The following is a 23,773-nucleotide window of genomic DNA, read 5'->3' as shown; positions in this document are numbered from 1 at the left end:
CAGCTGATGACTGACCTTAAACTTTATCCATGTTCCAGGGTACCCAGTAACAGTTGTATGCAAATTTATGGTAATAAGGGAAGCCATTGTAATAGAAGGCCACTGATACTGGATTAATAGAAATTATCAGTCTATGTAAATACTAGCAAAGTTCAATGAATGAAATACCCAATCCTATTTACTTTTATCAGTGTATTATCTATTGCATGTAATTTTCAAAGATTGGTGTAATGTTAGTTACCAATGTAACATAATCCCTGTACAAGTTTAATAGACATATGTTACAAGTTCACGTTGCCTCCAACATTCATTTCTCCGCTTTGCACGACACATATTACATGTTACCGCAGGTTTGAGAGTTTGAAAAGTATGTTGATACATAATGTAGGGCTCCCAGGCAGGGGCACTGAACAGTGGCTTAGCCAGTGGGCAAGGGGAAGCTGCCCCCTGTGAGAAGATTGGTCCCCCTGTGGGATGCTGGCTGCTCTGATGTTTAAGACATTTTTTAGGCCTTTTATGTATGTTTTAGCTCATTTTTTCCCCCAAAAGGTGCATCATCACATAATGAAATTAAGTGTTTTTATTCTTGTTGTCACTGTTGTTGCTATCATTGTTGTTGTTGATGTCATTTTAATAACAGAGGAAAAACATCAATTATATTTATGGTGATCATATATATACTCAGTGTCAGAAGTGGGTAAGTGCAATAGCTGCCCTGTGAACATTTGGCAATTTACACACAGTATATTGTACTCATCGACACATAGCAGCTATTGCACTTACCCACTTCTGGCACTGAGCAGTCGATATACGAGGGGGTATCCAAAAGTTTTTGACATCACTCAGAAGGAAAAGAGCTATATTGATGAAATTTTGTCAGTGTAATCACTGGTCCTTATGTACATTATGGTCCAAAAATGGTCTCATAAGTATATTTAATTTTTTACAGGTGGCGCTATGATGGGCAATAGGCGCATAACCATTTCATGATAAGATCCTCCACTTTTTTGAGTTTCTTCACTGTGGCAGCATCATCCGTAAATGATTGACGTCTACTTCTTGGCTCATCTGTAAGGCCAGGGACATGCGGCCAGTTTGGAAATTCCTTTTTCAAAAAGCAATAGTGCCATATGATGGGCAATCATCACCGCAGATAGCTTTCATTTCATCATAGAATTTCTGAGCATTGTAGGCCTAACCCTCCAAATGCAGGAACTTAATAAATCTGCGTGCCTTAATTTTCACCATCTTACAGGTTATGCGCCTACTGCCCATCTAGCGCCACCTGTAAAGAAAGTAAACATACTTAGGAGACCATTTTGGACCATAATGTACATAAGGACCAGTGATTACACTGACAAAATTTCATCAATATAGCTCTTTTCCTTCTGGGTGATGTCAAAAACTTTTGGATACCCCCTCGTAAACATCTGTATACAAAATATGTAACTTGGCACATGATCTTTGTGCATCTTGTGCCAAAATAATCACAAAAATGTACTAAGTCTTATCAAATTCTAAACTTCACATATGTAAACCTTATTTTGAAGCTTTTCAAATGATTACCAATGTTTGTTTATTATCAATATATATAATAAAGTTCAAGTACCGGTACCACGGTTCAAGGACAATTTAAAAAAATAAAATATGAGGGTCATTCACAAAGTTCTGCCTGAATTCTTCTGTGATTCCCTCCTAAAATGAGCGCAAAGTGCACATGACCAAAAACCTACCCATTAGGCATTGGTCAGCTCTGCAGCCGATCTCAGAGGGTATCAGATAGCAGTCTTTGTATCAGCGCATGGAAATAGGAATTTCCAATTTCTTATTTCTCAACTCAATATTGTGCACTTGATTTGTTGGGTGTGACCTTTCTCTTTTTCTACAATTATGTTTCTTGCTTTTTTCTTCAAGCATGCTTACATAAGCTTTTCAGCTTGGTTTGAGCATCTCGCTTAATGTGCCTGGTTCCATTAGGACCCAAGCGTGTGTCCACCAAGACAGACCAACTGGTTAAACAAACAAACAAAGCAAGGGAATAACTGATTGAACGCATCATTACAGTGAAGCAAGCATTTTGACTCAACCTCAACCTCAAAAGACTAAGTGGTTCTTGAACCAAGAGTCAAACCTGATTTCCACCTTTTTCATAAAAAACATTGAAAATCATCCTTTTTGAAGGCAAAATTCACAGCAGGTTACATGTTGAAATCGGCCCTTATTTGGAGGGAAATTGACAAAATTTCTACTTTGGAGACCGCCTGGATACAGGCCTAGTGGCAAACCAGTGGCGTAGTGTCATAGGGGCACGGGAAGAGGGCACATGCCCCCCCCCCCATTGATCTGAAAATGTAGAAAATCCCATAGGAAAATTGCTGAAAAACGGATTGTGCCCCAACCCCCAATCAGATCAAGTGCCCCCCATATGATGACACACGCTACACCGCTAACTTGAATCTCATGGGTCAAAGGGTCAGATGACTTTTAGGATGATGACCCCACGATTACAGAAGCAGAAAGAGTGTTGAAACACAACTTTAATTTTAGAATTACCCTGATAAAACATTTTTGATAGAGAGACATTGACATTTTGTTTCAATATTGATACAACACCCTGATCACACTTCAATAACATGTTCCTTTTGTTACACATGTCAGTTAAAGAAATTATCACATTTGCTATCAACAACATATTTATGAAGTTATCAAGCTAAATGCACCCACGCACACCCCGGTACATGCCACTGACAGTGGAGAAATCCAGGATCCACATGTGTACCCAGTGGATGCCCCACCCAGTTAGAACTTGTGCCCCCCAGTAAAAACTTTGTTGATTCCCCCCTGAAATTCACTTTGCCGGTTTGCCCCAATGCCACCCTCCCCCAAAAAATCCTGGCACTGCCACTGTGTGTACCCCTGGGGGTGAATTCCCCCCAAATCGCTTGCCCCAGCCCCTTTTGATGTTCCAAAAAATGTGCCCCTCCTCCTTTACACATTACACGTTTTGGGATTCCATATCTAAGGGCCACTACCAGTCAGGAAATTTTGGCCCAAAAGTATATGCTAGAGCCAAAAATTATTTAGGGTATCCAAATGACCTGCCAAAAAATGCTTGATGGCACCCCCTTTCAACTTTCTAAAAAAAGCTTTCTCCTTCTATGAATCACCCCCTGCACATAATTATTATTGCACCACCCCTAATGAGTTATACACTAAAGCCTGATTTTTTGTTCAAATTCTGAAGTTTATTTACAACCATTATTTTTGCAGTTAAAAGTTTTCTTTACTGTCATTCTTTTTACACTTTGGTTGTTACTGCCATATATCTTTGCGGTAAGACTTGACCAAAATGCACGGTTGCTCACTATTTGATCATAGACCCCGGTGAGTCGACTTTGAATTCATTTGTGTGTAAACAGGGTTCCTGCGTTAAAACTCGACATTTGTTGAATTCAAAGTCAATAGAAGTCAAAATCATAATGGTTATTTGAAGCATGAGCAAGTGATGGCATAAAAGTTGAATTCACAATTTGTTATAAAGTCGACATCTACCGTGTAAACACCCCGTCAAGAAATCATTTATGCTAATCCTTAGTTGCAATGTTAATTCGATGTCACAATTTAAGTCGACTTCTTTCTGTGCAAACGGGGTCATAGACTACATGTACCCACAGATCCTGGAATTCCAGGATCTGTGATGTACCTGAAAAAAAACTTCAAAAGGACATTGACCCACCCAGCGAGCCCCAATTCATGGTGTATGTCTGCTCGCCTACAGGCTTTCGGTGAACCTACACGTATACCATTGCGCCCTCTGTACTAGTATCGTTGACTTGAAAGATCCCTGGTATTAGATCAACCACTGACAACAACAGTCTCACTTCACATGACACATTACATTGACCTTCCCTTCAGATCTACTTCCAAATGTGACCTCAATGTTTCTGTAGATGAGGTTTGGTATACACACTGAAATTCATCCAGGAAATTGTGTAGGCCTGGGTCTTGCACAATGAATTTCCTTGCATATGGGTTGTCTAAACAATTCTTTGTACGTGCTCTGAACTTGAACTTTGTGGTGCAGGTGTTCAAGGCACAGCTCCCACATGCCTGCCACTAACATTTACATGAACTTTGTCTGGTACATTATCCTATCACATAAATAGAGCTAAGGTTAACATGGTTAATAGCATACAGAGACTACAGAGATGATGCAATCATAGATTCTCAGATGCAATCCGGTGTAGCTTGGCCCAGAACACAGATCCTGGAAGGCTATAGATTTTACTCCTTTAAATGTTTAAACACCATAGCGCCGAGTTTTCATGCTAAAAAGGACATTAACTTACTCCATGCATGAATGGTGCAAGTGTTTTGGACAAAGATGTAGCTTATTAAAATTGAACAATGGGACTTTGATAAAAGACTGATAGATTCTCCAATCATATCTACCTCTTCAGTCACTTTTTTGTCACACTCATTTAGGTATTTAGCACTGGGGTGCACTCACTAAAAATGGGTGACGGGGATGTGCGGCCTCATTTTTCAACTCCCTCTCACCCAATGACCCCATGTTTTGTTTTACTGAATACTGAGCTCCCTCTCACCCAATGATCCCCTTTTTTCTTTTCCTGTCACCAAAAGACCCCCCTTTTTCAAAAATATTTGGGAAAATTTCTGAAAGACCCCCACTTTTCAGTGTCAGGCTCTCACCAAAAGACCCTAGTTTCGAACTGCTGTCGACGTCCGCACATCCCCGTCACTTGCAAAGTTGAGTGCCCCCCTGGATTTAGCAGTGGCATAGCCAGGATTTGTTAGGAGGGGGTTATTGCATGGTGAATTTCAAGTGGGCCAAATTTGACAAAAATTAACAAAAAGGCTAATGGCCTGCATCATTACAATTCTTCCATCATTTGGACCTGTTGACAATCGTTGAAAAATGTTGTGTGGATGTTCACATTTATTTTTAAATCCAATTTAGATCAACATCAACATCCTATCCATGAAAATACACTGTCACATATTTTTTCACCTGCATTTTTACATAAAATGTACCTGTAGGCTTATATTGTTGCAGAAAAATGAAAAAAAAATCATACAATATTTAGTCAGGTCAAGCAAAAAATATAAAACAAGTTGTAACCTCATGAAATAGATGCATTTGTAGGATTGTAGAAATTAAACTTGATTAGATTTTTGATTGACAAATCATTTCAGACTTTCGCCATCTTGGCTGATGGCTTCTTCAGAATGACCATTGGGATCCACTTTTCCTTGGGATTGACCGCTGTTTCCGGCGATTTTCTCATCCTCGGTGGCTTAGTTCAGTATTAGTGGATCGTATACATGGTCTAGAGAGTAACTCCGATGTCCCTGTTGACTGTTCTGTCCCCGCCTTCTAATCCAAATAGCTTCTCTGATCAGTCGAGTTTGTTGGTTGCCGTCTTTCTCTAGTAACTTAGGCTCATCCCAATTGATAACATGGTTCTCGATGGCGATGTGGTCAGTTATCGCGGATTTGTTTTGTTCTGAGGTTGACATTGTTCTGTTTTTTCTGGTGTATTTCCTGTTTGCAACTTTTTCCGCATCTTTATGGTGTTCCTTTATTAGCCTTACTCCAAAAGGACGGCCCGTCTCACCAATGTATGACTTGTCGCACCCTTTGCAACCAATCTTGTAGATGACCCCACTGGTCTTGATGGTGTCGACCTTGTCCTTTGGGTGGACTAATTATAGTCTTTTGAGTGTATTATGCGGCTTCATTGCGACGGATATTTTGTGTTTGCGAAATATTCTCTGTAGTTTTTCAGACAAACCTTCCACGTATGGAATTACCACCATGCCCTTAGTTTCCGTCTCCTGAGTGGCGTTCTTTTGCTCTTTGTTCTTCTTCACTTCCGCTTTACCTTCAACCTGTTGTTTCGCCTTATCAAACACCCACTTTGGATACCCGCAATTGGCGACTGCCTTTCTGATTCTACTCTCTTCATCCTCCTTATCCTTATCTTCCAACACGATGGAATGCATTCTGTCGAGCAATGTCCTTATGACGCCGATCTTTTGATGAAGTGGGTGTTGTGAATCAAAATTTAAGTATTGATCCGTATGAGTTTTCTTTCTGTAGACCAAGAGCTTTACTGTTCCATCTTCCTTTCTCACATTCAGCGTATCTAAGAAGGGAATCTTGCCCTTGCACTCTTCCTCAAAGGTAAACTTTATGTTACCTGTGGTGTCAACTGTGTTCAAGTGCTCCGTCAGTTGTCCTGTCGTGCCTTTCTTAATAATAAATGTCAACCTCAGAACAAAACAAATCCACGATAACTGACCACATCGCCATCGAGAACCATGTTATCAATTGGGATGAGCCTAAGTTACTAGAGAAAGACGGCAACCAACAAACTCGACTGATCAGAGAAGCTATTTGGATTAGAAGGCGGGGGGACAGAACAGTCAACAGGGACATCGGGAGTTACTCTCTAGACAATGTATACGATCCACTAATACGAACTAAGCCACCGAGGGATGAGAAAATCGCCGGAAACAGCGGTCAATCCCACGGGAAAAGTGGATCCCAATGGTCATTCTGAAGAAGCCATCAGCCAATATGGCGAAAGTCTAAAACGAGTGAGTATTTTTGGATTTGTCAATCAAAAAATCTAATCAAGTTGTAACCTGTAAATAAATAGTCCTTTTCATTCTTTTCATTATCCTGTTTATGGAATGTTCCCCGCTTCATTAGGTTTGGGTGTTCACTATTAGGGTTCCATAAGCCGTGTTCAGACGTAGGGTATTTAACTCGAGTAAAGGGGTATTTACCTTGAGTAAAGTGCCCAGTCGGGGTAAGCTCGTGATAAAGGTCGAGTTTGTGCCCGTCTGGACAGGAGTCGGGGCAGCTTATCCCGACCTTAACCCGACTTATTTACCTTTGAAAAAAGTCAGAGGTAAATCCTTAACCCGACCGGAGCAGTCGAGGTAGATGCACGTGTGGATTGCACTAGAGGTAACAGTCGAGGTAAACATGACCTTTTTGCCAGATTTGACCTTACTACAAATTAACCATCGGCGTTCAATCAGTTCTTGCTCTAAAACTACTAGATGAAGCAAGGCATAAAATGCGTTTTTTTTTCTTCGCTGATATATGAGTGTAGGACAGTAAACCCAGCAAACACAAAATGTTCTTAAAACGTTTATACAAAACTTTTAATAGCAAAAGATCATGAATACGCTTTTAAAACGTTATATTTGGGCAAACAATTTTGACAAAATATTTTGTCAACTGTTAAATAAAATTCTTTTAGAATGTTTTGCCTCACGTTTTCAAAAGAGCTTCAATTTTACATCCATTTTCCGTTGCGATTTTTACTCAAATGAAATTGGGTTACAATCGGACTGCATATTTACTTATAGAACCTGCACGCAACTTCCGGAAATTATCCCTGGGTACATAATGGTCGTGGTAAATTCACGTCAGCGAGTCGTGCTAAAGGTCGGGGTAAGCTACGTATGGACAATCAGTCGAGTTAACGAAAATATTTGTGGTATCTTATCACGGGTTGTAAAAAATTTAACTCGAGTAATAATTCAGGTCTGAACGTGCCTATAGAAAAGTTTTAATACTATGATAATCGACTGAAATAGACTACCTGAGGCCTACCACAGGTTATTTCAAGTGCACAAAAATCCTAGCAGCTTGTCTGGTTTGTTTGCCAGCCTGGTTTGTGCACTAACTACTCCCTATAATTTTTTGGGATTAAAAAAGTATTATCCTGTTTTGCCAAATGAAACATAGCTAAATCCTAATCCTTCAGCTAGTTCTAACTGGCAATAATTTTAATTGCTGATACATTTTTGGAGTTAAGGGCCAAACACATGCAAATCTTACAAAATTGCATGTTTTTGGGCCATTTCCCTCAAATTGCAAATATATTAAAATTTAACTTTTATTGCCAGTTAGAACTAAGCTAAGCTATGTTTTAGCTATGTTCCATTTGGCAAAACAAGAAAATATTTGTATAATTCCAAAAAATGAGTGCTGTATTTTCTGGAATAGGGAGTAAACTCTGGGTGTAAAAACAAGAAAATATTTGTATAATTCCAAAAAAATGAGTGCTGTATTTTCTGGAATAGGGAGTAAACTCTGGGTGTAAAATCAAAAGGCAAGGAATATCCCAGACCATTATCCTGCCTATCAGTCTCTTCAAATTCACAAAGACAACTTTCCTGCTTCCCCAGGTGCCAAATCTGTGATTGTGACAATTGGCCTGTCGTAAATTTCTCAAATTGGCATAATATAACCTGTCACAAAATCATTTTCTGAAACTGCACTACTTGTCAAACTTGTGCATTTTGAAATTTTAGCACATTCCTACTTTTGATGCAGCACTATAGTCACTAGAAAAATGGTGATTGAGCATTATGTCAAACTCACAAGGGATTTGCAAACTTTACCAATCTCCAGGCCCGGGGGGTGCACCCCTCCCCAAATGCCAAAGGCCTCAAAAGTCCCCTTTTTTACCCCAAAAGTCCCATTTATGAAGCGTGAAGTAGCAAAAAAATAAGTTTTTATGCCTTTTGGTCCAAAAAAATGTCGAAATCCGCCCCTCCCCAGTCCAAAGAGGTCCAAATTTTGAAAAAAAAGGTCCACTTTTTCAAAATCAGCACCCCCAAAATAAATCCTGGCTACGGGCCTGCCAATATCTACATCACTGCTTAAAAGTGTCTAATTCTGTCAATGTGATTATAATTTTTTAATATTTATAATGCGATTAAAGAATGAAGAATTCAAGCCTTTCAATGAATCCTTATTGTTTTCAAGTGTTGTTGTCATTAACATTTACATGACATTTATACCAGGTATACATGTACTATATTAAAATCACAGATATTATCACTATATTTACAACTTTTTCTGACTTCTATCCAAGTTTAGTGGTTCCCAGTCACGGGGACGTGGAACAATACTGATTATCAGCACAAATAAGTTCAAATTACAATTTAGACAACAGTGGTTTATACTGGTTTCTATTGTCTCAAGTTACCTCAATTAGGCCATAGACTATGATTAGGCCTAGTACCACATCAACTGCTAAGATAAGAATGTGTATTTTTTGAAATGTTATTAACTATTCGTAACCTCATGAATATATGCGATGCATGTGATCCAATCATATTTTATTTAAAGAATAAAGTATTTGTTTTTAGCTGCTGGAGCGACATCATTATTTTAAGTAAAACAACAAGGCAAAGCCAAGTTGTTTTACGCCAAAAATAATGTGTCGCCCGTGTTATATGAGACAATAGATGCACGACAGCGGCTAAAAACAATACCTTTATTCTCATTCTTAAACCCTTCAATTCAAGTAAAAATATGATAAGTATTACTAATTTTAATCAAAGTAAATCCTACATTTTGCAAGGAATTATACCTAGGGCTTAAAATCGACCAGTCCCATTGTTGCTATGCGCCTCCGATTGGTTCAAATTGCGAGTACGCGTATCGTGTCGATGCACACATGCTGACCCGTGTGATATCGTGTCATATCACACGGGTAAGAACCAATAAGATTGCAGGAACATTCTCAAGAATATTTGTAAAAACACGAATGCAAATCCAGGTCATTAATATCTCACAATTGACAGCAAATGCGTAATTGTTCCAATTGTAAATATTAGTAACATCCGCGCTTTTGAGGAAAATTTTGAGTTATTTTGTAAAGTGAAGAAATCAAAGTGACGGTTATGAATGAGTTTATTAACTTTGCATCAGTAATATGTCGGGCATTGTGAAAATCTAAACATTTTGCTTTTAGACCTCGGAATAGGCCTATTGTGATATTCCTCGGTTCAAAAGGCAAAATGTTTAGATTTTTATCAATGCCCTCCAAATAACCGATGCACAGTTTTATATTAACCTCTAATTATTACGTATTCCACACTATTATTTCCATTATTCCCTCTTGTATTTGTGACCGAATCTCCTTTGAAGAAAAGCATAATTTGTGAAGGTAAAATACTAAAAACTGAGTCACTTGTTTTAAAACATAGAGACAGTGCATCCTAAAGGAAAATATAAAGATGATGAAGCTGATACACCAATTTTCGTACTTTCCACATTCTTACACAAAGTTCTGTATGAAAAGAGTTTATTTATTAAGGCTTAGGTTGGTCTGAACCCTGGAATTATGGAAACTTTGGGCCTCATAACTTCTAAATTGTTGGTCTAAAGTATATAAAAGTATACATATTTAGAATGGCAAAGACTTGATAAGTTCATCTGTGAGGTCAAATTTGGGCCAAAATGGCACTTTTGGCCCCAAATCCCAAAAATAACGATTTTGGCCCACTTCTTTTTATGCACCGTAACAAAAAAATGCTTGGGCCAAAATTTTTTTTTAAATTAATTTTTAAAAACTAGATCAAAATATCTAGGACCCGTTTTTTCATTTTTTTGAATTTCGACTGACTTTGAGAAATTTGCGCCAAAAATGGTCAAAAAATGCTAAAAATACAAAAAAAATCATAAAAAAGCCTGATTTTGGCACAAATTTCAAATATTTTTGGTGAAATTGGTCAAAATTCAAAAAAGATATTTTTGTCTAGTTTTTAAAAATTAATTTAAAAAAATTTGGCCCAAGAATTTTTTGTTACGGTGCATAAAAAGAAGTGGGCCAAAACCGTTATTTTTGGGATTTTAATAAAAGTGCCATTTTGGCCCAAAATGACCTCACAGATGAACTTATCAAGTCTTTGCCATTCTAAATATGTATACTTTTATATACTTTAGACCAATAATTTAGAAGTTATGAGGCCCGAAAGTTTCCATAATTCCAGGGTTCAGACCAACCTTAAATAAACTCGTTTCATACATAAGGTGCAAATTGCAAATCTTCTATTTAGAAAATAACTTGAAATTAGTAAACACAAAAACTTCAAGCTCTTGGAGTTCAGAAGAAATAAACATCTATAGGCCTACTAGATCTACAAAATAATTATGTCCTGACAATTAAAAACAACAGAAATGTGGAGAAGTTTTCTTACTTTTTAGCAAATATTGATGATGCAGTGCAGTACAATTTATGGTAATAGTATTCATTCAAATTCTGCGGCTGAGCATATAGACTACAGATGTTCTTTTTTCCCAAAAATCATGCCACAACTACCCAATTGGCTCTGGGGAACAAAAATCAACATCACTATAAGCCAAGGTTCAAGTTCAACAAATGTTCCCTAATAATGGGTATGAATGAAACCATTTGTAAAACCACCAACTACACAGCTCTATTGTCATTGTCCCAGAAAACTCCTTCCCCCTTCTCTGTTTACACATCACCATGTTCACCTTAAAGGCTCATAGGAGCCCTTGACTGCTTTAGAATTGCAATTGCACTGGTTGGAATAAAATATAGAAACCCATGCATTCAGATTTAAAGGCGAAAAAAATTAATGTTTTGGTTCTTGTCCTGTATATTGAAAAAAAGAAAAGAAAAGGGGTCTCCTCCTTCTCTAAAGCACTGATGGAATAGACTACCAAAAACTACCAACAATGCTAATATTACATTGAAGGAAAAAAACCTCCAATCATGAAAATCCTCTGGACGAGAACCAAAACATTAATTTTATATGGCCTAAATGCGATATTTTCATTTCCAGGGTAGCTCTCAAGGGTAATCTCATAAGGTCAAGGGTCAGACAGACCATTCTAATTTACATTTTGGGTATACCATTTTATAAAATATCCATTTGGCGGACGGGGATGGAAGCTTTATTGAAAAGCAACAATTTATCCACTAGTACCGGGTAGTAGTAAGATAATTTTGCCCACTGATGAGTAAACAATATTCCCTATCCTACCCAACTCTAGATAAAGGTATACTTAAAATTGAAATGAACCAAAATTCCAATCCCCCCTGAAAACCTAATGGTACGCCCTGGTGAACATTAAATACATTGTTCCCTACCATGATAATAACAAAGGACATTATACCAAGTTATCATGGATGTAGCTCCCCCTGGGTCATTTCCAAGTTCAGAGGTCACACAGGTCATGTCTCTATACAGCATAGTCATGTTTTGTTGCCCTGTTTCCATGTGAGATCAATACGAAAAGTATGAAAAACACTAAAAGTACATCAGCCAATATGCACGTAATCAGAAAATACTCCTGGCAGTATGTTGTAACAATCAAATTGATGTTGAGAATGTTAAACCAATATACATGTATTCTCTATATTCTTCCACAGGCTGTCATTATTTAATTTTGTCTAAATTTAATTCTTTTTTTAAATGGAATTATTTTTAATTATGTTAGGCAATGATTTCATGGCCATACCTTGATCTATTTTCTAATCCACTGTCCTTGCCATTGACAAGAATATACCGTACTCAATGAAATTGTATTATAACACTTTCAATGAAGAGGTTGGATTTGGAATGAAAACCTTCAGAATGTGGGTACAATGGACAAAAGATTCATAGAATTCAGGTATAAATAGGTAACACCTAGTAGTAGATCAAGGTATGGCCAAGCAGAACATATAGCAAGGATTATTAAATCAGGATGTGACACTTCGTAATTTGCATGTGTCCAATTCATATGTTAATAGCATATTGTTATTAAAATGATGGTCTGACCTGGCTAGAGGGCGTTAATATAATAGACGTTTGATCAAGGGACAGAGTAGTTGCCGTTTGTATCGGCTACAAGCTAAACATAATTATTATGCACATTCCGACCAGACTAGCTTTGCCAGGCAGAGTCCAGAGTAGGCCATGACGCGTGAGGCCTATGTGCCGATTGTTTAACGTACATTTTAAAGTATTTGCATAACTCTTTTGCATGAAACTGTAATTGTCATCTAAAACAGACAAACAAAAACAATATTATTTGAAGTTTTAATTTTAAAAAAATTACCCTATTTTACTACGGTAAATTAAGATGGCGGTAAATTACCATGTAAATTAAGCGGTAATTTACCGACTCACAACACTGACATGAATACAAGTTTTAGTATTATTTAATAATATTATTTCCTCTATCGTTTGATGTACAATGGTACAGGTTGGGGGGGGGGGGCAAAATAGTTTTGTACTTAATATGAGGGTGGGGTCATAACAGTTTTAGGTCCATTAACTTGTGAGACCGGGGGTCAACAAAGTTTTGGGTTCACGAAGAGGGGATAGGGGGGTTAAAAAATTTGTAATACGAAAAAATATATTGTGCCCCACCAAAGTATTTCTGAACACTCCCTAAACTTAGTTGATTTTCAGCAAATGTTATTTTTCAGTGAGTTTTGCTTTTAGTCTGTGTTAAATTATGGCAAACGGAAACAATCAAAATATGATGTAGCAAGGAAACAAATACTATAATCGCTCCTGGGTGTCACCCATGCATACTTTTTGCATACCGGTAGGGGCCTATTGCCAATCACAAAGTTTGAAATTGTAATTGTTTAATGTAGGCTACTCCCTAACAGAATACGTTTAGTGGTAAGTGGACGTACTTAAATCGGATTAACTACCATAACAATAGATGAATACAATTTTGACTATATCGCCCCGCACTCACGTTCATGCAGTAGGACCTACCGATGCATTGAACCATAGATGTCAAAGAAATGCTAATCACTCATGCACCTGTAAGATTAGTCTCTTTGAAAAGAACGGTATTGTATTCAATCTATTATATGATTGAAGACAGGTACAGACGGATGGACGTGCGTCTATGATTTTTTTTCTGGGGTCTTGTGGTGTACGCTGGTTATCATCGATGTTGAAGTGCCTATAATAGTTCAATGTAAGAAAATGAGCCAATAGACGTTATGAATAAAGATCGCATTTTTGGATCATTATTGGCGGTATACAATTAAATGTCAAAATTACGGTGCTTTTCTACTTTTCAACAATAATTCATACTGGCAGGCTACACCAATAAGTGTATTAGTACAGATTGATATTTTTCGGGATACTTTTCCACAGGGAGGAAGCACATGGCAAAAACTATTGCGCTGGTGCCATTTTGGAAGGTCACGTGATTTTTGACTTCAAATACTCACTGTATTTCATATCTTATGCTTGTCGTATATTTCCTTTGTATTATCGATAGTTAGTCTCAATTTCGACATTTCTATATCAACAAGACATTCCATAAAGACTTTCTTGCAGAAACAAATCACTGTGGCCTGATGGGATCATAGTAGTTGACCCACTTCCGCCCGGTCTAACCTTGCTTGGGGGCGCTTTTACTATCTTCAACAGGTTCGATTAAGCTAAACTTACGACACCTTTATGTGGTGACCTCAATCACATGGGCTGAGTAAGAGTTGATGTGAATTATTCATAACCGATCGATACCTTGCCTCACTTTGTTGAGAGCAAGCCAACAAAATTTCCATAGGTTTGCGTGGCTAAATAAAAGCCGTGAATTTAGTGTCACCCCCCTGCATATAGCTACCAGGGCCATATTTACCATTGGGCCAGATGGGCCCGGGCTTTGAGCCCACAAAATTTGGGGGCCCAAAAAATGCCCTTTTCATGTTCCTTTTTAGCCCGTAACCCCATTTTTGGGACCAAAATATGGTAAAATTACAAACTTTTGCAAGCTTCGCACACACTGGACCTTACATAGCAAAATTGTTTGAAAAATGTCCTGGTAAAATCGAAACACAATGTGCTTGTCTCCCTCTAAATTTTAACCCTAATGCCCAAAGTGCTTTTTGGTGACTGGAAGGAAAAGAAGGGAGGAATAAAGAGAGAAAACAAACACAAGTTATTTTGCTCTGGGTGGGATTCGAACCCGAGACCCCTAGCATGCCACACACTGACCACTTGAATGCACATGCCTTCCTCACGGTGAGTTTGGGCATAGACCCTAGAAATAGGGTCTATTTCCAGGGTCTATGGTTTATTGGGGGCATTCAAATTTTGGCCTGGCCCCAAACAAAAAAAGTTAAATCCAGCCTACCACTTGTTCAGTGCCTGTATGTGACTGTGACAAACCCTCTCTGACATTACAAAAACTACCATTCTCAGCGCTAACGCGCCTCGCTGGCCGTCTCGCCACTACGCGCCTCGATACCCGCCGAGGAACTAGGGCTAGTTCTAATCCAGCCCTGAGTAATAGCCACACTTGCCAAAGATTGTTGTGCATGGAGATATCTTGTTGTTTCCTACTCCGCAGCTGAAGGATGAATGATGATGATGATCTAACTTGTACTAAAACTCACCCTTTGAACCTGGAACAAGATGCCAAACACCAGAAACAAAACAGCCTGTCATCTTCTCTCAATTCAATCTGATGAAGTTATACCAGAATATACTTTGGTTATACTGACAAATAAGATATTAAAAATATCATCAGAAGCTAATGACACAAAGGTCAGAAACTAAAGTCAAACTCTGAAAAATTAAAGGAATACTCCAGAATCAAAAGCCCAGAGTTGCCAAAATTTTCAGCCCAAATCTAGGGTCAAACAATCGAAAAGTCGCCCAACTTTCAGTTAGTCACTGGTTTCTATGAGACGGGAGACTACCTGAAGTCGCAGGAGCCAATGTTGAAAAGTCACCCAATTTTTTTCTCAACCATTAAGGTTTCCAGGGAACAGGAAATTGTCAAAAGTCACAGGAAAATCTTCAAATTTCACCCAATTGGGCTGCCAAATTGCAGGTTTGGCAACCCTGCGAAAGCCTTGGAAGAAGGTCAGAAAACTTTTGATGGTCAAAGAGCAAACAGCTAGAGGTCAAAGTACTTTGGACAGGCCTTTAATGTCCATCTGTGTCCACATAAGTAGTGGACATTGCAGTGGTCAGTGCAAATATTAGGCATTCAAGAGCAAATTTGACTTTTGATAATGGGATATTTTATCACTAATTATCTAGTCAAATATTTCTTTTGTTGTTCTCTTATAATCGGACCATACTTGACCAGTCCTTGCTACCATTCAGTCCACCACTGACCAATGACCATTGGCTACTATCTCTATCAATTATGTAACTAATCCGTACATGTTTCATTAATGCGGTTGCCGATTGCAATCCCGAACCCCAGGACCTGGGCATTATAGCCGGGACTTAGCTGGGACTTGGCCAGGGACCGGAATGGAACGTACATGTACAACTACAGCTCAATGCACCAATTGCTGGGACTTATGTAATGCAACTCTTAATGAGTCTTAGTACCCAAACAAAGTGCCAGAGATATTAGAAAAACTCAACTGGGTAGTATGCAGGAAAAACACTGACCCCGTTCTATCATTTTACAAGAGAATCCAGGTTCATCAAGTTGATATTATGTTTTGAGTCTCAGACGTTGTGCACATTTTGTAATCTTCCAGCGGTTGACCAGGATTAGGAGGCTGGGACTGTTACATGTTTGTGACAATTTCTAAAATCATATCACCACCTAAGTCTCCACTAGTCAGGGGGGGGGGAGGATAGCAACTGACATCCACATAACATGGTTCTTTTAATAATTCTTAGAAATTGAAACAATGCCTCTGAACTCATGGCCAGGAGTCATGGATAGCGTAAGAACAAATTCAGGGATGCTGGTTCTAAATATAGCTAAATAACTTTAAAGATAACAGTTTCTATACCCTCTTTAAGTCATGCAGCTTATGAATGATCATCTTTGCCAACCTATGTTACTAGAAAGCTTATCTCAGGTGAACATGGCCTGAGACGTGGCTGATGTGACGTCACAGCTACAGCAGCGAATTATGCAGATAGCTAAGGCACAATGTTTAGTTCTTGTCCTATAGTGCATGTGGTGCCCTGACAGGTACTGATGCCCTGGTGTTTGTAGGGACGTCCATGGGTATCAATTCCCTCCAAGTCGGACTGCTCAAAAATTCAAGTTAACCATTTGTCTTAAAATGTTTCTGGAATTTGTGGCTCACTCATGTATCGGGCCAATTTCCCAACAAATAACACAATTTTGGAAAAAAAACTCAACAATATGCCAAATTCACACAAAAAGGAGCCATCCTTTATAATACCAGAAGGCTGAAAATTAGACCCAGTTTCAGTGACTGCATCATAGCTGTTAGTGTAAGTACCTTTGAATTGCAGAAAACTACGAAATTTCAAAGACAACAAGAATTAAAATTCCCAAATCATAAAACAAACATCATACCTTTTTAGCAACATCAAACAAACTGCACTTCGCTCTGAATCCTGCAAGATATCTTATGGCCTGGAATCTAGACTTGATATCCATGCTTTCATCAGAAGATAGCATATAAATGCACTGAAAACAATTCAATGTATCTGTCTACTGCCCCCTAGAGACCAAAATCCAGCTAAAAACAAAGTGAAAGTGTGTTGGCCTTAACAGTGAATTGCTGACCTTATCTCACTGTGTCATCTCATGGTTGAGAGCACAGACAAAAAAAGCGCAATAACCATGATTTATGAAAGAAACTTTTGAGAAAGAGGAACTAATCTAATAATAAAGGGTTAAATATCAGAATATTTTTCATATTTTTGATAAAATATTTTGGTCCTACCTACAGCTACCTACATTGTACATAGCACTACTTTCGGGCTCTGTTGCTATTACTTAGTATACTATCCAGAGAGGTTGCGTCAGCAACCGACTTTCGGGCTCTGTTGCTATTAGTATACTATCCATAGAGGTTGCGTATCGCGCGTCACGCGCTCGCTAAGTCCGTGAGGGCCACAGGCCGCGGCTACATTGTACATAGAGTTAAAAAACATGTTAAATTGAAAAGGTACAACTACAATGAATATGGGCCTACAGATATTTATTATAATACACTATCCTATGGGGGTGCTGTTATACACGCTTTTGTTTCTCATGATCATAACCACCAGAGCATACAACTCAAAAATTTGACAAATATTGTTTCAATGGTAGGCCTAGGCCTCAAAGCACAAAGTTGCCTCAAAGTAAATTAACAAACAGAACATGAAAAGATTTGACCACACCCCTTTAAGAACTATTAACCATATTAAACTAATTTTGATCAACAATCACAAAAGTTGGTAGACACAACTCTTATTTAACCGGGCCACTGCACATGATCAGGGATATGATCAAACTGATTCACTTTGCTTTCTGCAAGCGCTGAACTCATCAAGCATAAAGCTTATTTTTAGCTATTTTAAAAACCCTAACTCTACTAGACCATACAAAACAATACAGCACAAAGCAGGGCACGAAGTGGCTGCAAGACCGTGCATCCCACATGCCCAAATTGCATAATCCTGCCAAATCACATACGCACAAAAACATTGGCTAGGAAACGGTCACACGTGCGGCTTGCTATAGCCGTTCTGCTACTTCTGCACCCGAGGGGTCCGTGGTTCAAATCACGGCGTGGATAAAAACTTTTCTCATCATCTTCTTTCTTCCTTCCTTCCTTTTTTCCTTCCACTTACAAAACGTAGCCAAAAACCAGAGATGAAGTTGGGGTTAAAAAGTGCTTTCAATCACTTTGTCAAGGTAATTCTCAATTTTATGCACCCTTCATAATTCAAACAATCATAATACTCTACTTGTTAACATTTTGATTGAATGCAATTTGACAAGTGTCTTGACAAGGATAACAACATTATTCATTGTTTAAAACTATCAATGACAACACAGTTTACAATCAAAATACTTCCATCACAATTTGCGTACAAATCTACATTGACCACTTTATTTTCACTTTGCAAAGTGATAATTTTTTGTAGTTATAAACTTATAGGCTTTGAAAGATTTTAAATATTAGGGCAGCTTAATGGGGCCTGGCCAAAATTATTATTACTTGCCCATGCCACCAAAATTATTGGGGACTGCCACCCTCCGGTTTCGGAGCCACTGAGTTTTCCTAATAAATGCAGTCTGAAATAATTTGATAAAAATCCATCATCATTCATCTTTTTTAGTTATCACGTATGTCCTATGTTACTTATCTTTGAGTTTCAAGTCTTAATTTTTGATTTGAGTTTCAAGTGATGATTTTGAGTTTCGAGTGATGATTTTTCGAGTGTCGAGTGATGATTTTCGAGTGTCGAGTGATGCTTTTCGAGTGTCGAATGCTGGGGTCGAGTGATGATTTTCGAGTGTTGATTGAGGATTTTTTATGTCGAGTGAGGCTTTTTGAGTATCGAGAGAGGATTTCGAGTATCAAGTGAGGATTTTCGAGTATCGAGTGAGGATTTTCGGGTATCCAGTGAGGATTTTCGAGTATCCAGTGAGAGTGAAGAAAATTGACACTCAAAACTCGAAAATAAGTAACACACTGCAACTGCCTACATCACAATGGAACCACTATAAACTGAGAATTTTGTTTAATTCACAAGTGAAAGTGTAGTGGCTGGTTTCCAGTTGTTATTTCTCAAGGGACTTTAACCCTATTTGAACCATAATACCTCCAACTTTAGCAATTAACCCAGTGCAAGTTCGGTCCAAGGACAAAAATAGATTCCCTTCACCAGAGTTCACTAAAATAATATTAGTGCTCTTACCAGTGCAGTGGTCCTGTATAAATACATAGATAGGACTATGCACCCCACATCCAAAAGACCAACAATATCTCAGAAATATTATGAAACATTTATTCAAAATTGTGATTCTTAAAAACAAGAATCACAATTTTGAATAAAATGTTTCATAGTCCACATTTTGAAAGTCCTGTAAATACCCTTTCCCCAAATGGACATGTTCCCATTTTAATTAACCCTAACTCGTATAAATCTTACGAAATCTTACAAGGAAAACCACTGCACATGCATGCATTCCATGTGATGCCACTGCGCAATCACCCCAAGTCATTATGGCCCGCACCAAATCGCTGGCCTGGGCAAGCGACTCCCCTGTGGCATGAGGTCGGTGATCGAGTGTGCGTGGCACCCGAGGGGTCCAAGAGTCAATTCCCGGGGGTGCCAAGTGAAATCTTTCTTCATCTTCTCTCCTTTTTCATTCCTTCTCTGCCTTCCGATAGCAAAAAAGCATGTTCCTTGTTAGGGTTAATTCTTGGAATGATTTCCTTGTCAAATCTGCTGATGGTGGCTTTTATTCCCTATAAAACAGCATGTATATGCTATGGGACACAGCCAAGTACATGAGCTTACATGGTATAAAAGTTCAGAATCATAAATCCGGGATCATAATGTCATAGGCAACATTATAGGACATTCATTACTAACCCAATAGACCTATGTGATGTAAGCATGTTTTCCCCCAGTTGCCCTTTTCTAGTCAATGAAATGCTTCCATCAGCTGATGCAAGTTGGCATTAAGTCAAGTTACAATAGTTGTGTTCACATTATCGGACGCACCCCCGGTGGAACTTGATCGGCGCAAGTTGCTAGGAGTAGCGGTAGGCTCTGCCAGGAGTAGTGGCAGTGTAAACGATGGTCAGCGTAAGTTCCGCCAGGCGTATGTCCGACGATTTACTCCTCCTGACAAAAGTCAGGAGTAGCGAGCTGGGTGTAACCTCCGGCTCCCCCACTCTTTTAAGACTTTTAGGAGTAGAATCCCCAGTTTTCTTTTCTGGTGTCACTCACCATTTGTTTTGGTCTTTAATGGACATATCAAAGCAGTGGAGTCGCCAGGATTTTTTTTTTTTTGGGGGGGCATGGGGGAGAAGTGAATTTCAGGGGAGAAATTGGCCAATTTTGGGCAAAATTGCCACAAAAAGTGGAAATTTACATGATTTTGGAGGTTTTGCCTCAAAAGTGGGGGGGGCAAAAAAAAAAATATTTGGGGAAAATACCCCTTACCCCCCACCCCGTGAAGCGCCGCCACTGGATGTTTGTCTTTTTGCTCCTTTTTCAGACCAAAATTAACCAATTTGACTATTAATATTTGCTGCCAGTACTCCTTCATTCACTGTGGATATTTGCTTGCAGTCATACATCATGTACATGTATGACATCCAAATTCACCTGCCTCCAACAGAGAAAGAAAATTGTACAACATGAAGTCAAACATAATTTCAACTTTATGACTTCAACCATACAAACAGTTTGAGGGTGAACATGAAACTGGCCTACGCAGGCCCGGCGCAAGGGATTTATAAGTGGTGCGGCGCTAGAAATATACTATCCCATTCGAGCGTAGCGAGCGATGCGAGCGGAGCGTCTAACGGCGTGGGGTGCAGGGGCCCGCTTTAGGGCCCCTTGAAAATTTTTGTTTCTGGATGCACTTAGAGAGGCCATTTCCTGTTGTTTTTTAAACAAAATTGCGGATATTCTAGGCTTAAGTTAACACCAAAATAAGGTCCCGGTTGCGCGAGAATCAGTCACGAAAAAAACACCCCAATTCACTCTATTTTAATTTCCCCCAATTTGCAATGGTAAATACGCAGATTAAGAACTTCACATTATAAAACCCGGGAAAGGGGTGGGGGGGGGGGGTGCCGCGGAGAATGTGAAAGTAGACCCAGAAATATATACAAGGTGTCAAGGGCGGATCCAGGACTGCTTCCCCCGGGGTGCTTTAAAATACAATATCGTAAATGGTAAAAAAATGTGCGCGAAGCGAGCATCGCAGGGGGTGTCAGAAGTAAGAAACTTTTGCAAAATGAAGACCTAATTGAAGCGATTTGGTGGACCATTTTGTCTTTATTAGTGTGTAAAATTTTAGTTTGAAAAAGCCGAAAATTTGTGAAATGACATGGCATGAAGCCTTTCGTGGACAAGTTTTCCCTATTGTTGTAGGCCTATGTTTAAACATAAATGGGCAAATGTTGAAAGCAGAAGCAAAAAATTGTTTATGCACTACGCAGGGGGTGTCTGAGGAAATTTTGTAAAATGAAAACCTACTTGAAGCGATTTGGTGGACCATTTTGGCACTATTAGTGTGTACAATTTTAGTTTGAAAAAGCTGAAAATTTGTGAAATAACGGGCCATGAAGCCTTTAGTTTCCCTATTGTTGTAGGCCTATAAATTGTTTTAAATATAAATTGGCAAATGTTGAAAGCAGAAGCGAAAATTTCCCCTGAGAAGTTGGAAAATTTTGCAAAATGAAGACCTAATTGAAGCGATTTGGTGGACCATTTTGGCACTATTAGTGTGTAAAATTTTAGTTAGAACATGTTGAAAAAGCCGAAAATATTTGTGAATGACGGCCCGTCCATGAAGCATTTCGTGAACAAGTTTTCCCTATCATTGTCGTCTAATATAGTGACTTTGGTGACACAATGTGATAGGCCCTGCATATCGGCGGGCCCGCAGTCCGCAGTAATTTGCACATGCTTTTGGTACGAGGACCCGCCTTCAAGCAATGCCTAAAATAATTGCAGGCCTATATTATAGGGCCTACTTCTGATCGACCCGACTGTGCGGGTTTTTAGGCATGGACCTACTCAATTACGTGCAATTTAACTTTTTCTCCTTTTTTTCTCCTCATTTCCTCATTTCTCTTTTTCTTTTTTTTTTTTTAAAGCTTTTTTCCCCTTTCTCTTCTCTCCTCTTTTTTGTGGGAGGATGGCCGAGGCCCGCCCCCCTAAACCGCGTCTGCTGTAAAGTTATGACCAATACGGGGGTCCAGTGTGTTGCCTAGGGAAATTTTGCATTTCTGAACTCAATTCGCGCGATTTGGTGCATACTTTTCCTTTCTTTCGTTCTCTCTTTCCTCTCTGTCTCTCGCTCTCTCTTTTTTTTTTGTTGCTTTGCTCAAAACTGGTGCGGCGATCGCCTGACCTGTCGCATAGGTTGCGCCGGCCCTGCTACGTGCAAAAGTGCGTAATGCCTAATTTTCACATGCATCAAGGCAGGCAATAACCCAAATGCCCCAGGTTTTTTTGTGGATGGGAAGGGAAAGAAGGAAGGAATAAAGAGAAAAAACAAAGAAAGAAGTTGTTTACTCTGGGTGAGATTCGAACCCGAGACCCCTCGCACGCCAAGCACTAGGTCGCCGACACTTTGCCACAGTACTTGCGCTGGCCAGGCCAGCGAAAGTGTGCATTACTATCACTTAGGGCGATTGCATCATCACATCATGTGGGTTGCATGCATGAACCGGGGCATGAACAGTGCCTATATCAAGTATTAATATTTTGTAGTACCTGCAATCTTGTGCACAAATCGTTGGGACAGTTGATATTTAAAAGATCAAATTCCTGTGAATTGAACATGAGGCTGAAAATACATGATACATTTCATAGCTCATGTTATGTACTAGCTTTATACTCCCCCTTTCCTCCCCCTGGAAACAATGTTGGAGCAGACATTGAGCGCAACCACTTTTTACTATTTTTCAGCTTTCAACATTGAATAAGGGGAATGGGGATGCATGAAATAAACAAATCCAACCTTTACGCACATGATTGTGGGTGTGTTAGGGTTAATTGCCAAACTTCACTGAAACAGAACCATTGATGCCACAAATCAAGTTCGGTGGTTGCTTTAAGGTCATCAAACTTTAACTTCAAACAGGAAATTATGTTGAGGAAAATTATGACACATACATCATAATTATCTCATAAATTCTTCCAATGTTTTTGTTATTATGAAACTCATATAAATTACATGAATAACCAAAACATACAAAAGTTCGGTTTCAAATTGCACAATAAGTCAACAAACTTTTCTTTTGACGTTTTAGGTGGTTATCATTTGAGTGGCCCATAAACCCAGTGTATAGATCAACCCACATAATAATTAGCCAGGCAATCCAAGAATAGCTCAACCATAAAACCACCCTGACATAAATAATATTGTGCGAAGGAAAATAAACATTGCAAAATATATACTCATGTATCCCACTGTGAGAACAATATCAAAAATAAACATTTTCCTACCAATTTGGTGACCCATGAAAGA

This window comes from Amphiura filiformis, chromosome 12 (genome assembly GCF_039555335.1).
Source record: "Amphiura filiformis chromosome 12, Afil_fr2py, whole genome shotgun sequence".
Lineage (NCBI taxonomy): Eukaryota > Metazoa > Echinodermata > Ophiuroidea > Amphilepidida > Amphiuridae > Amphiura > Amphiura filiformis.
This window is presented reverse-complemented; position numbering follows the sequence as displayed.